This window comes from Ochotona princeps, chromosome 6 (genome assembly GCF_030435755.1).
Source record: "Ochotona princeps isolate mOchPri1 chromosome 6, mOchPri1.hap1, whole genome shotgun sequence".
Lineage (NCBI taxonomy): Eukaryota > Metazoa > Chordata > Mammalia > Lagomorpha > Ochotonidae > Ochotona > Ochotona princeps.
In genome coordinates, this window is record NC_080837.1 from 59,270,892 (window position 1) to 59,285,708 (window position 14,817).

General features: G+C 36.6%; 1 long non-coding RNA gene across 1 annotated transcript in view; it reads right to left on the reverse strand.

Annotated features, from left to right (window-relative positions):
- Nucleotides 1–360: 360 nt before the first annotated feature.
- The window catches only part of LOC131480468 (uncharacterized), an 82,012-nt gene continuing 67,555 nt past the window's right edge, over nt 361–14,817 (reverse strand). The window contains exon 4 of the long non-coding RNA XR_009245555.1: nt 361–559. This is a non-coding gene — a long non-coding RNA (uncharacterized LOC131480468). The remainder of the gene's footprint in view (nt 560–14,817) is intronic.

Sequence of the window (14,817 nt, forward strand, 5' to 3'; positions counted from 1 at the left end):
ACAGCAAAAGCTGCTCAAAGTTCAGCACACTGATAACCTCTTCTTTCAAAGCACTGAATGAAAACTAGCCACAATGTTTAAGCATTTTAGTTCTTGTGTAAGTGGGCATTGCACTAATATCCTTTATATTCTATAGTCTTGAACCACATGCATACAAACATAAACGACTCTACTTGACACCTATTAGAATACTAACAGCTGAGCTTTGGCTTGATTTGGATTTCACTAGTAGGAAAATTCCTTCGATTTGTAGATGTACAATTTCATTTCAGGAAACTGTTTAACTCTCTCTTCATTGAAAATTCAATACATTATTATTTTTCCTTGACCTTTGCTTAAATCTTATCTTTTTAAAAGTACCATTTAATTTATTAAAAATAATAATTTCCACAGTGTATATAATGTCCCGGAAAACATGGCAAATAGATTGTTATAAGTTGAAGATCACATTTAGCTGGTATTTTAAAAACTTACATGAAATAACTTTTATATTGAGTGATGTCATCCACTGGTTCAGTACTCAAATGACTGCAACAGCCAAGGCTGGGCCAGGCTGAAGCTGCAAATGAGAAACTCAACTCAGGTTTGCCACATAGGCAACAGGGACACAAACACTTGAGCTACAGGGTGCAAATAAATAGGACATTGGAACTAGGAGCAGAGCCAGGACTCAAAATCAGGTTCTTCAGTATGGAATTCAAGTGTTTCCAGTAGCATTTCAACTGATACCCCAGAATGACATTCAACATTGTAAATGTTTCAACTATTTCCTGTTTATAGAGAAACCACTGGTGGATCTCCATTTCCAGGAAGCTAGATTCATCACAATAGAGAATTATCTCATATACTGTGTTGTTGTTCTCCTTGGATTCCTTTCTGGTTTTCGTATCAGTTTTCCTGATACATATCCACCATCCTTCTAACATACACATAAGTCATTGTTCCAAAAAGAATCACTTCATTGATTTTTGGCTTTAATATTTACTCTATTTTGTGGAAAATGTCAATATGGCAGGAAGAACTTGTTTGATATTTAGAATTTTTGCGAGATTCCCTAAATCATTTTCTTTGAAACTATTATTCAACAAAGAGTGAGACTAAGTCATCCATTCTTGCATATCCCATCTATAACCTAAAATGGACAGATTTTTAAAAAGCTTTTTGATTTCTACAAATTGTATTTGTCTTCATATATAAACAAATCCTCATTTTGTTAAACGAATCAAGTGAGATTTCCTTCCAAAAGGAAGTCTATTAATTAAAATCACTTATTGTACTGTATAGACTGATGGCTACTGATACTTGATAAAAGTTCCCAAGCTTTATTCTGGAAACATCTTCTAAGAGCCTTGTCTAGGGCCCGGGAACATGGCCTAGCAGCTTAAGTCCTCGCCTTGAATGCACAGGATCCCATATGGGCGCCGGTTCTAATCCCGGCAGCTCCACTTCCCATCCAGCTCCCTGCTTGTGGCCTGGGAAAGCAGTAGAGGATGGCCAAAGGCCTTGGGACCCTGCACCCCCGTGGGAGACCTGGAAGAGCTTCCTGGTTCCCGGTTTCGGATTGGCGCAGAACCGGCCCGTTGCGGCTCACTTGGGGAGTGAATCATCGGACGGAAGCTCTTCCTCTCTGTCTCTCCTCCTCTCTGTAAATCTGACTTTGTAATAAAAATAAATAAATCTTTAAAAAAAAAAGAGCCTTGTCGAAATCTTACTTAGTTTTGCCTTCACTAAATTTAGAGTATTATTTTATACATCTATGTGTGCTTTTTTGATAAATGCTGTTTTAAATATGATTAACCGTCACCAGTCATTTAAAGGGTATTATCAAAGATGGAAGAGGTAGGCGAAGTTCAAGAGCTGGAGAAAACAGGGGTGTGGGCAGAAGGTTGGTCATATTTCTAACTGCTCATATTTACTTCCCAATATGTAATACCGTTACATGGAAGAGGTCTTCTTCAACTCCATTCCTAGTTGTCTATGACTGAGGAACTCAAATACAAGGCTTCAGAGTTAGTCAGGTTAAAAGGAATGAATATGCTTGTTGTTGACATATAACATCCAGTGTTGGAACACAGACTGGTTTAACCTTAACCATCCATTTGGAAAATTATCATGAAAATGTATGGTTCTAGCCTTAACCAGCAGGTATATCATGTATTTTATTTTTGGGGGCACAATTGGAAATCAGTGGTGGGCTGCCAAAGGTAAATTATTTTCTTTGTTTTCTTTTTGTCTTTTCTTTGTTTATTTTTTTTGCTTTTGGAATAGTTGAGTTGTCATTTTGCCTTCAGTATAAAAACAAAAGGAGAAATTCCATTTTTGCAAATAAAACGTTACAGTTCATTTCATTTTCCTAATACGAAACAAGGAACAGCCTGACTAAATAAAATCTGGGTTGCAGTAGATGATGAGTGCCTTCTTGTTTCAACCTTATATTGTCCAAAAGCTATTTTGGAAACACTGAGAAACAGAATAATATTTTTTTCTGGATTAAAAAATTACTGTTCAAATGTTCAAAATGGCATTTTCATTACATTTACGGATGCTTCATACAGTTAAGAGATTTCATAAAAGAACAGGGAAACAACCACAAAATGTTACACGGATCATTTATTTTCTAATAGTCATATCAGAAATGAAATTTGACCATTGACTGGGTGGTGGATGTTGCCATAGCAACCAATCCTAGGCAAAACTGGAGGGTGACCATGATGATGAGGGTAAAAGTCAGGAAACAGACATGTCAAGATATGTTACAAGACAGTGTGAAATCATGAACATTTTCATTCAGACACATGAGGGGGAAGCAGCTCTGAGAGAGTCAAAAGTCTCTGTAACAATGCAATATGGAGCTTTGGTCTATTTGATCATTGTGGAGTCTGATTGGTTCACTGCAGTGATACCAGTCAGAGTAGGAAAGGATGAAGGCTATTTTATCTCATGTGTAAAAACAATAACTCATGGGTCCGGCGGCGTGGCCTAGCGGCTAAAGTCCTCACCTTGAATGCCCCGGGATCCCATATGGGCGCCGGTTCTAATCCCGGCAGCTCCACTTCCCATCCAGCTCCCTGCTTGTGGCCTGGGAAAGCAGTTGAGGATGGCCCAAGGCATTGGGACACTGCACCCCCGTGGGAGACCCGGAAGAGGTTCCTGGTTCCCGGCTTTGGATTGGCGCGCACCGGCCCGTTGCGGCTCACTTGGGGAGTGAATCATCGGATGGAAGATCTTCTTCTCTGTCTCTCCTCCTCTGTGTATATCTGACTTTGTAATAAAAATAAATCTTCAAAAAAAAAACTCATATCTATTTTACAAGGTGTTTTCTTGCATACTTTATTTTGCACTTATACATTATTTCTTGCAATCTTGGTAAGAGTTCTAAGAGGGAAATAATAGTGTTCTCTCTATTTTTGCAAGTGGGGAAACTGAGGCAGCTATCTTGAGGCATTGAGGCTGAAAACTAACCAAAAGGAATTTAACCCAGACAGTGACCTCTGGGTCAGTGCTGTTCCAGCTCTTGTGTTAAGGCACGAGTCAACATGACAAACAACATGGTGTGAATGAAGGAAGTAAAGTTTTGTGAGAAGGCTCTACTTCCCATTTCCTCAGAACTTAATGAGTGTCTTAAATAGAAGGAAGATTGTAGTAAAGCAAAACAAACAAAACAACACTGGAGTGGAATAAACAATAAAGCCCTTATCTCCATTAGGGTTTTAATTATTTTTTAAAAGGAAGAATGTAAGAAAGGACAATGAGGGACTGACTCTTACTGTTTGTCCGTAGAAACTGTTCTACAGTGATGGACAAGTACATGACCATCAATTATACCGCCTCAAGCTCATGATCATCCTCTGAGTGAGCAGGGTAAGCCACTTTAATCCTTTTGTGTCTTGGTTTCTTTATCTTTAAAAAATGAGAAACACTAGTTGACCACTTTTGTCACAGAGGTGTGTGAAAATCAAATGACGCAATGAATGTGAAAAGGGCTCACAAACTCAACAGGACAAAACAAACAGAATGGGAGCATTATTATTAGAACTAATGACCAATAGCCTAACTTCAGCTTTTTCAGGCCTTATGATAAGGCTATTCAGAGTATAGAAAAAGGAAATCTGTTTAAAACGGAATGTAGGACAATACTAAGAGATAACATATTTTGATGGATTACCATATGCTGGACACTGCTCCAAACAGTTGTGCTCACTTTAACCACCTTATTCCATGCAACAACTCTAGTGTACCTTGTATTATTTCTATTTTTACAACATTTATAGATGAGAACCTGGGGCACCTAGATATAAAATAGACCTATCCATTGTCCCAGAACTATTAAATCATAAATCCAGGTTTCAACACTTGGTGTTTGACTACTGAGTCAAAGTTTTTACTGCTATAATGAATTGCTTCTATACTACAAGGCATCATTATTACATAAAAATAAAGCACAAGTTTAATGCACAGATATGTGTTTGTGCAAATTGCCTTGTTTCGTATTTGGTTTTTAGCAAAACAGGAAACTTTTTTCACTGAACAACCTGGGTGATACACATATTTAACAACAAAAAAATTCAAAGACATTAACACCTACTTCTTCAAATATTGGCTATTTCACAGATGAACAGTTTTATGAAAATAGTAACAAAAGAAAAGCAGCAAACTTCTAACCAAGATACACAGATTGTACCATTATGCATTCAAATGTATTAGGCAATGGATCCCCATGTCAGCTACTATCAGGAATACAGGATATTTATGTCACTGTGTTTGTGTTTTGAGAGTGTTTAGTTTAGATGTGCAGAAGTGACATACAAGGTAGAGAAAGGACAGCAAACAAGAAATTCAAATAAGATGGTAAAATCCTTTAAAAGAATGTAAGTGCTGGGCCTAGCATGGTAGTCTAGTGGCTAAAATCTTCATCTTGCATGCACCGGGATCCCACATGGGCACTGGTTTGTATCCCAGCTGCTCCACTTCCCATTCAGCTCCCAGCTTGTAGCATGAGAAAGCAGTAAGGGACTATCCAAGGTCTTGGAACCCTGCACCTATGTGGAAGATCTGAAAGAGGCTCCTGGCTTTGGGTCAGCTCAGCTATGGCCATTGCAGCCATTTAGGGAGTGAACCAGCAAACAGAACACACTTCTCTCTGTCTCTCCTTCTCTCTATAAATCTGACTTTGCAATAAAAATAAATAAATCTAACTATGTTAGAAAATAGGGCATTGGGAAGGTGCTTAAGTAATGAGAGTGGAACACTCAGAAATGAGATTAGTGTTTTTAGAAAGGGGGTCCTGGAGAGCGACCTTAACCATTCTTCCATGTGTAGACACAGTGAGAATGTAGTCATAGATCAAGTGGGAAGTGGGCTGTCACTAGAAACTGAATTGGCTGGCACCCTGTCTTGAACTTTCTGCCCTCCAGGACTGGAAAAAATACACTTATGCTGTTGACAAACCAGGCTGTCATTGGTATTTTGTAACTAGCAATCTGAACAGATGGAAACAGCATTGTAAGTTACCAACATATTTTCTATACTAAATGCCTCCTGTGTATTTCATCCTTCTCTTCTTTGTTATAGTTCTTCACAGCAGATTTAAATATTGTCAAATAGCATACCAGACATACATTAGATGGTTGATGTGGCATAAATAACCTCCAGTGCTCATGTTAAATTAAACTGGAAGTTGCAGAAGCTAAAGAATAAAGAGAAGAAATCTAAGGATAAAAAATTAAGTAATATCTATCTATGGTAAAAATGTTATCCAGGCAATAGATAGGAAAGCTAAGATTTTTTTTTGAAAACATTTTTAGGTTTATTTTATTTGAAAGGCAGAATTGCAGACAGAAGAAACAGAGAAAGACATCTTCCAGCTACTATCTTGGTTGGTTGGTATTTCATTTTAGTACCTTTGAAGTCAAATGAAGAATTTTAAACCAAGAAGATGCAGCAACTATGAAATTAGAAAATCAAACTAACAGGGTTCATGAAGCTTACGATTAAGGTGAAACTTTTCCCAAAAGGCAAGACCTTTACAGAAGCTTTGGTCAGATGGCGGCTGTCAGAGAATGGGGGCGATCATCTAGGCATACTATATTTGAGGGTTAGGGACATGGTTGACCTGTAACATGGAAGTAAAAGGTCCAGTATCGACAACTGTTGGACAGTTTCACTTTGGATCACTTATTTAACATTTAAAGGCACAACTCCTCCAATCTGTAAAACAGAATCATAGTAATTTCTATAGTGTTGCAATCAAGTACATGGAAAAATGTATCTAATATTTTTATTAGAATTTTAATGGGTGTTATTAAAAATATTAAGAACATGGAAGAATTCATTCACAACAAAAGGAGCTCTTGTCTACACACACAAAGAAAATGTTTAGAGTGTAAAACAGTAGTATGAAAGGGAAACTTGAGGTTGAATGTTGAAAAACAGTGAGCCCAAGGTGGGTAGGCCAATTACCTAAAGCTGAACCGTAGTGCCATCTCCTAGGTCTCTCCCACTTCTTAAATGATTCCATTAATCAACAGGACTACATAAAGTGATCATACTAAAAACCTTTATTCTCAACACTAGCTGTGTTGGGGAAAGAAGGTCAGGAGTTGCTCTTCATGTGACCAAACTCACAACAAATCTCTCCTAGAATAATAAAGGGAGTAGCAGGGGAGAACTACAATCATTTGACATTATTCCATTCCTGGGAGGTGTGTTAAGGAATCCAGATGCTCTCCTTTTTATGGGTTGTGAAATTGCTTCTTAAGGAAAAAAATTTTAAAAACTAAAAGCTAATTCTCAAAATACTCATGTTAATTATCATCATAACAACAATTTGTCCAAAAATAAGTTAAAATCGTCATTCTTTGTGGATCCTTCAAAAATGCTTTGAAGGTCATAGGTTCATTAATTCCTTTGGAAGCCCAGAATGAAATTTCACTTGGACTAGAAATTCATTTTCTCTGTCCCCCACCAGGCTTCCATCTACCCACTATAATTCAGTCTTGCTGGTTTAATCACAGGTTGAGAACAGTAACCACAGGACATCAAGGCAAATGCAGTGAGGCATGAACTGAAAGAGGACAGTCAGGTTTGAAATAATGCAAAACAATGAAAGACATTTGAATCAGTGTAAGAAATTACCATATTGTTATCAAATCTAGAATACACAGTCAGAGAAATACAAGGAAAGCTTAGAACCAAACAGGAAACGGTCAGCGCGGATCCACATATACCTTACTAGGTAGGACACAAAGATTAATTACTCCTCACTAGGGTATTGAAGATTTCTCTACACACCCCTCCTAAAACTGTTCTAGCATCTCAAGTGTTGACAAATGCCTTGTTAGATTTATAAGTCAGTTTAGACTATCCTAATATCTGCCAAGTTCAGCAAAATTATGCTTCAACACAATAAACTGCTAAATACTAAAATGAAAACAGACGCGAGACAGCTGAATAGTACCCTATAGCAACTTTAAGGTGTATAGCAGCCGGTTCTGTATGCAAACAAAAATTGAAATGTCAATGAAGTAGTCACAGGATGTAGTTAAGAACTTGAATTTTTTTTAACATATTGGTTACTCAATACCATGTCAATTAATTCCATAATGTTGTAAATTGTCGTTGATGTTATGTTGTGGCTTCCAATTGATCGGGATGATATTCTGCCAGCTCTGCCTTCAGACCAGAGATGGTCTCCTCAAGAAACCGTTGAATTTACCTGGACAATAAGATACTGGACTCTATGCTTGGTATACGCTTGCAATGAAAGAATCTTGACTGAATTTGATACTGCAACAAGGTGGAGAAATCCACCATGGGGGAGGGCACGGGGAGGGATTAGGGGAATCCCAGAGTCCATGAAACTGTCACATAATGCAACGTAAAAAAAAAAAAAAAAAAGGAATGCCTCAACAAGGATATCTTGTTTTCTATGAGAAAAGTTACAGACACAACAAAGAATGTGAACCAGAGACTTTAGATGAGGGCTTCATTCTTTCTCAAGAGGCAGGAAAGGTATGACAAGGTAAAGATAAGTAAAACTTTTCTAACTACATGCCTGATGCTTCTGAGGGAGAAACTGAATCTCTCTTTTACCAATATGCAAATAATTCAAGGCTAGTTAAAGAGCGGGTCAAAATTCACACAATGGATACAGTTACAGTAAACACTCCTTGTTTCTGTTTTTAAAAAACTGTTCTCTGATGCTTGTCCTTTAAGTTTCTTTTGAAGAAGTAAGTACAAGTAACACAAGTAATGCCATGTACTCTCAAATAGCTGGTAACATAAACACAATATAAGAGAACTCCTTTAATTTATACCTCAACTTGGTTTTACAAAATGAGAGATAGTCTTACATGTACTTGTAGGAAAATGGAGTCAGTACTTGATATAAACAATATTCTTTACCCTAAGAAGGCATAATGATGTTTTAGATATAAATTAGCATCTATTTACACTGAATCATTAATGTGTAATCACATGGATCTGTTACTGACCATTTGTCCTTCCTGGAATCACTAAATTTGCTAAACCAAATTGATTTGGCTTAACAATGTGATTTAGGGGGGAGGGGAAAGCATTATTTCATATGACAGTTTCCTTGGAGAACATTTGTAATATATGGAAACCACGTATTTTCCTTTAAATTCATTTTCCCTCTCAATTTACATACATAGAATATCATCAAAAGGTGTTTCCAAGCTTGTTACAAATGACATTCCCCCAACCATCATTTTCTCTATCCTGCCTCCCACTTTCCTATGTCTTTGTATCTTTAACATTGGCCTCCATACTGTTAAATACCATGCTTACATTTCAGTATCTGGATCTTCCAGTTCAAAACTGAAAAAAGTTAGGGCTGATTGTTATTCTACATTAGTACATAAGGGTACTTCTAAAAGGTCAAAGAAAATTAAATATAGCATTTATTTTTGTACACAAATTTTGAGGTTCTTGCATAGTTTTCATAATTTGTATTTTTCACAAACTTTTTTGTAAATTCCATGTGTACGCTTACATCCATGACTTTTACCTGTAAATAGAGTTTTATTTTTTCAATGAACTTTTGATTTTATAATATTTGTGGATTCACAGAAAAGCTGCATCAGAGTTCATGACTAGCCTAAATTCAGTTTCCGTATTGTTAACTCTCCTTAGTTACTGCATATACTGGTACCCTACCCTCCTTTGAGAGGTGCCTTAGAGTCTACTCCAGTACACAGACTGATCCACCCCTGACCCTACCAAACTCTGAAAACCTGGGACTCAGGTTCACATCTCTCTCTCTCTTAGTTAATCCCTAATATTTATGGAGCACATTCTGGAGGCCCTGCACATCTCAAATTGAGTTTATTATACTGTTGTACTTAGCTAATGTTTGGAATTTTAGGAAAAAAATAATTTCTTCTTTACATTGTGAAACAATACTTGGTTGTTTTGTACAATTTAGAATTATGCTTGTGATATCCAAGTCCCTAGCCATTCTTAATCCTTCTTATGAAACTTGTTTTTTTTTCCTTTGATGTCCTAGAATTTTATTTATTCCCATTTTTAACTCTCAGTTCTCCATTGAGACTTTCAAAGATTCTTTTCAATCTCGTAAGTTATAAGAAATTTTTCTGGTCTCTTATCTCTTGGGTCTAAGAGAAATGAGTGCAGTGGCTTTTTGAACACTCTCTTTGCAAACACTTGGCTTGTTGTCTAAGGACTTTACTATTGGACATGCTCTATAATAGAATCTCCAGTGCCAACATAGACTGTTTATATAGTCCTCAGAAAATGTACTTCCAACCTGTGACCTGAAGGGCAAACGCCTGCTTGCTCACCCTCTGTTTTAGCATGTGGCCTTTATTTTACGGATACAGTATTTTATATTCTGCAGCGATGAACACTGCAGGAATGAGGAAGGAGCTGTTATCAAACTGCACAGGGAACAGAGAGGCTCAGAGGAACTAACACTTTCATTTTAAGATTTTCAGCTGTAGTTTAATTTGCAGTCCTGATCTCCCAGCATCTACAGAGGTTAGTGATATCATTAACTTGTATTCTTTGAGAGTTATTTAGTACAAGTTTCTCTTCAGATGGCCATTGCCAATTTGGGATTTTTCTTGCTAGCCCGTCTGATTTCCAGTTTCCAAACATTTATTACTATTGTGTTCTCAATTACCTTTGTCCTTGTTTTGTTACTGAAAAAAAGAAAGAAAGAAAGAAAATACTTGGTATTTGGTATTCCTGCAGTGCAGGCAAGGAAACTTGTGAAATGTTCAAATTACCAGTTTGGAAGTGCAACCCTGTTCTTAAACTCAGAGAAAATATATTATAAAAACAAAATAGTACATCTATAATTGTTTATTCTCATTTGATGGAAAATTAGGGCATGGGTTAAAGAGAATCAATCCATAGTGTTTGATGATGTCAGATTTGGATTAGACATCTTAACTGGCCAGTTATAAATCCACAGACCTTTCCTGTTTAAATTCTAGTTTAACTTGGTGTTCTGAGTCATGAAGCAGAGAGTCTGACAGTGACAAGCAGTTGCACCATGCTCCAAAGCAGCTCTGTGCTGACTGGGAAAATATTTTTTACTGGAGAAGAGAATGTCAGTGCTTAGGAAGCTTGTCTTGGTGCACCCAGATCAAAAACGTTCACACAACAACTGAATACACATGTTTGTTAATGGTCAGGACAAATTCTCTAATCTGACACTAAGGAACATACATACACTGGAACAAGGTAAGTTTGGAAAGAATTAGATTTTCTTAGGAATATTTTTTTTTACTACATTTGACGTATTGACCCAACTTTGTGCTGGTGTAATTGCGTACCTACAATTTTCAGTTAAACACTTGTTTCTTGAAAACCATTCTGGCACATTCTTTTGGACTATCACATTGTTGGGTTTTTTTTCTTTTTTAATAAATTACATTGACAGTCGTTAGAATGCAAACTTCTTTAGGACATGACTAAAATTGACACTAGCATTGTTAGTTGCTATATGGATTGCTCCTTTATTTATTTTTTTTTACATAAAACAGTAAAATGGGGCAAAACAGTAGATTTAAGTTTTGGAACTGGAGATTCTTCCCTGTAGTATTTTTTTTTTTTTTTTGGATCATTAGTCTCCTTGGGGGAAAAAAAGGAGACATGGACCATCTTAAAATAACTGTGCTGTATTGTAAACAGCAATCCTGGGAAAATTAAACTTATACATAGGGAAGGAAATAAAAACAACCCTTTAGAAAGGCTATTTTTGCTTCCAAAAAAATTGTCTAATTTTTTATTTCAGTGACTTTCCTTTGGCTCACCCCTCTTAAGTGTGTCCTGAAAGAAAGATGATACTTTTAATAGGAATATAAAGTCATTTCACTCCCACATGAGGCTGTGCTTCTCTTCACATACCCACCCTTGGCATTATTTTAAAGAGGAAAAATTAGTGAAGATGAGGGGACAAACTAAGGATAACTTTTTAGCAAATATTGGGTTGAGGGTCCTTTCCCGCAGACCATCAGTACAGAGAACTGGTTTGCAGAGTGAAATCAGAAAGCACCAGGCCCTGAAACGTAATGCAGATGATAGAAAGTTGTGCACTAACCCTAGAATTCTACTCCAACTCACATTACAAATGGCCATGGCAGTAGATGGATAGATTGGGTTTCTGTTGTCTAGTTTTTAAATGTCAGAGGAGAGATACGGAGGGCATACTGCATTGCATATTCACTTTCCAGTACACTAGTCTCCATTACACAGTTCATTTATGAAACTATATATATATATATACAAATACATGTATATATATACATGCACACATATATATGTATATATATTTACCTACATACCTTTTAATCTTGTATTTTATATAAATGCTGCCTTATATAAGAAAGAACATATGATATTTGTCCTTTATGACTTGGTTCGTTTCACTTAGCATGATGGTTTCCAGTTGGGGCCATTTTGTTGCAATAAGTAAAATTTCATTCTTTTTAATAGCTGCGTAATATTCCTTAGAGTAGATATATCATGGTTTCTTTATCCAGTCCTCCTTCAATGGGCATCTAGGTTGTTTCTGTGTTTTGGCAACTGTCGATTGTACTGCAGTGAACACAAGGTGCAGGTTGCTTTCTCATGTGTATGTTTTAGATCTTTCAGATTTATTCCCAGAAGTGGGATCACTAAATTAAAAGAAAATGAAATTTGTCAGAAATTGTATAATGCAGTTAAAACAGTGTGTAGACAGAAATTTACCATTACATGTATGCAGTGGGTAAGAAGAAAAATCTAAAGTTAACAAGGTAAAGTTCCACTTTGGGAAACTAGAAAAAAAAAGAAGAGAAAATTAAGTACAGTGTAAACAAAAGAAAGAAAATAATGAAAATCACAGCAAAAAAAAAAAAACAACAATGTAGTAATCATAACGTTACATTTGAGGAAATTTTAAATAGCAAAAACTGATTTTGAAAAAGTGAACGAAATTGATAATCCTGTAGCAAAGATAGAGACAGAGAAAGCAAGGAAGAGTGGGGTGGGTCTGTATTACGTCACTTTTCACATCTAAGCATATTATATATTTTAAATGATTTTACACCTATTTTAAAGTAGGACTCAAGACAGATAATCTCCTTAAAGCAGACATTCAGCATATTTATTAAAACATTTATGCTTTTCCCTGATAAATTGTTTTGGCGTCTTTGTCATATGTGTTTGGAGCTGTTTGGAGACTATTTTATTCCATTGGTTCATGTGTCTATTTTGTACTTACATTCTGGCCTGATTTCTGAAGTTCTGTTATATCTCTTTTCTTTAAAAAAAATATTTATTTATTTAAAAGGTAGAATGAGAGAAAGAGAGAGAGAGAGAGAGAGAGAGAGAGAGAGAGAGAGAATGGCCACATGAATCAAGATTGGGTCAGGCTGAAGCCAGGCTTAGGAACTCTACCCAGTTCTCTCAGTTCGGTGGCAGGGGCCCAAGTTCTTGGGCTAGTTTTCACTGCCGTCCCAGGAGCAATTAGCCAGGAACTGGATGGACAAAAGTGAAACCATTAAGCTAACTGACACTCATATATGATGCAAGTGTCACAGACAGTGAGTGGCTTAACCCCTTGTGCTAAAACACTGTCCTCTTGCTCTACGGAATATTAATATAAGGTACTACATGTATTGTATTTTTATTCTTCAAGATTGTTATAGCTACTCAAATTAACTTTTATGTATCATAAATTTTAGAATTGTCTAGCCATTTTTTATAAAAATCACTTCTTGAACCTTTATTGGGAAAGATTTTTTTATCAGATAATAGGCAGCGTTTTTCAGGTGTCAAAATAACTATTATTCACTAACAAGAACTACTAGGCATAATAATTTGCTGCAAGTTTTGTTAAATGAATTAATGAGTAAGTGAATGAATCAGAACCAATTTTCCCCAGACTCTAGGGAGAGAGAAAAATAAAACACAATACCTACATTCTAGTATCTGATAATTTGACTTATCTTCTTTATTTAAGTAGACAAGACACATCCCAGATTTTCTATTGTGCAATAATTCTGCACTTGTATGATAAAATAACTGCAATTTTTATTTTTCTAATGACAGCTCAATCTCTAGATAATTTTAGAAACACTAATTTTAAAACATCTAAGATGTATTTAAGCATAATCTCTTGCTTTAGTAATGTTTGCATCGTTTTAAATTACCTGAGTCCAACAAAAGAATAAAAGAAAAATAAAATGATACCTAAAATTTTCAATGATTAATATCTAGGTGCTAAAATGATTTTGACAATAATTCCCAAGTCTAGGAAAGAAATTTTACTTTGAAAATGATCCATGGTACCAACATTGTAGAGCAGAAGATTAAGACAGCTTTGGCAATACAGAAAGAGACGGTTCTGGTACTTGGGTCCCTACCACCCATAAAGGAGATCCAAATGGAATTCCTGACTGCATGCTCGGTCTGGCCCAGTTTTGGCTGTTGCAGGCATCTGGGGAGTAAGCTAGCAGATTGAAAATCTCTCTCTTCCTCCTTGCCATCAAATAAGCAAATAAATCTTTTTCAAAAAAATATCTTATTTTTATTGGAAAATCAGATTTACAGAGAGGAGAGACAGAGAGAAAACTCTCCCACTTGCTGGTTTGCTTCCCAAGTGGCTGCAATGGCCAGAGCTGAGCTGATCCAAAGTCAGGATCCAGGAGCCTCTTCCAGGTCTCCCACATGGGTGCAGGGTCCCAAGGCTGTAGACTGTCCTCGACTGCTTTCCCAAGGCCACAAGCAGGGAGGTAGATGGGAAGTGGAGCAACCAGGACACGAACCAGCGCCCATATGTGATTCTGGTGCACTCAAGGTGAGAACGTTAGCCACGAGGCTACCTTGCCAGGTTCAACAAAAATTATTTTTAAAATAAAAATTATAAAATACATATTTTATATAACCCATCTTTCCTGAAAATACAGATTTTAGGAAAGGATTGGAGATAGTTTCTGGATCGTGTTAGATTGGTTAGCTCCCTGGAATTTTTTCCTGTCTGCATTCTGTTGTTCTTCCACTCTACCAGCCATTTCATTCTATCGCCCCGCAGCTCAGAGTACCCCTTTTAAAAATGTTTTCTGCCCTACTTGGAAAGGAAATATTTTCCCTTGGGAACCCTACATGTTCTTGAGCAAGGAAGAGAATATTATTGTCTGAGTAGGCCAAACATCGTGGTAGTCAACAGCAGAACAGATCCTTTCAACATAGTTACCAAAGGTCCTTAGTCTGATCTTAACTCAGTGATTTTATGGGTGAGGATGATGAGGAACTAAGAGAGGAGTTGAGGCTGGGAAGGAAGGGGAA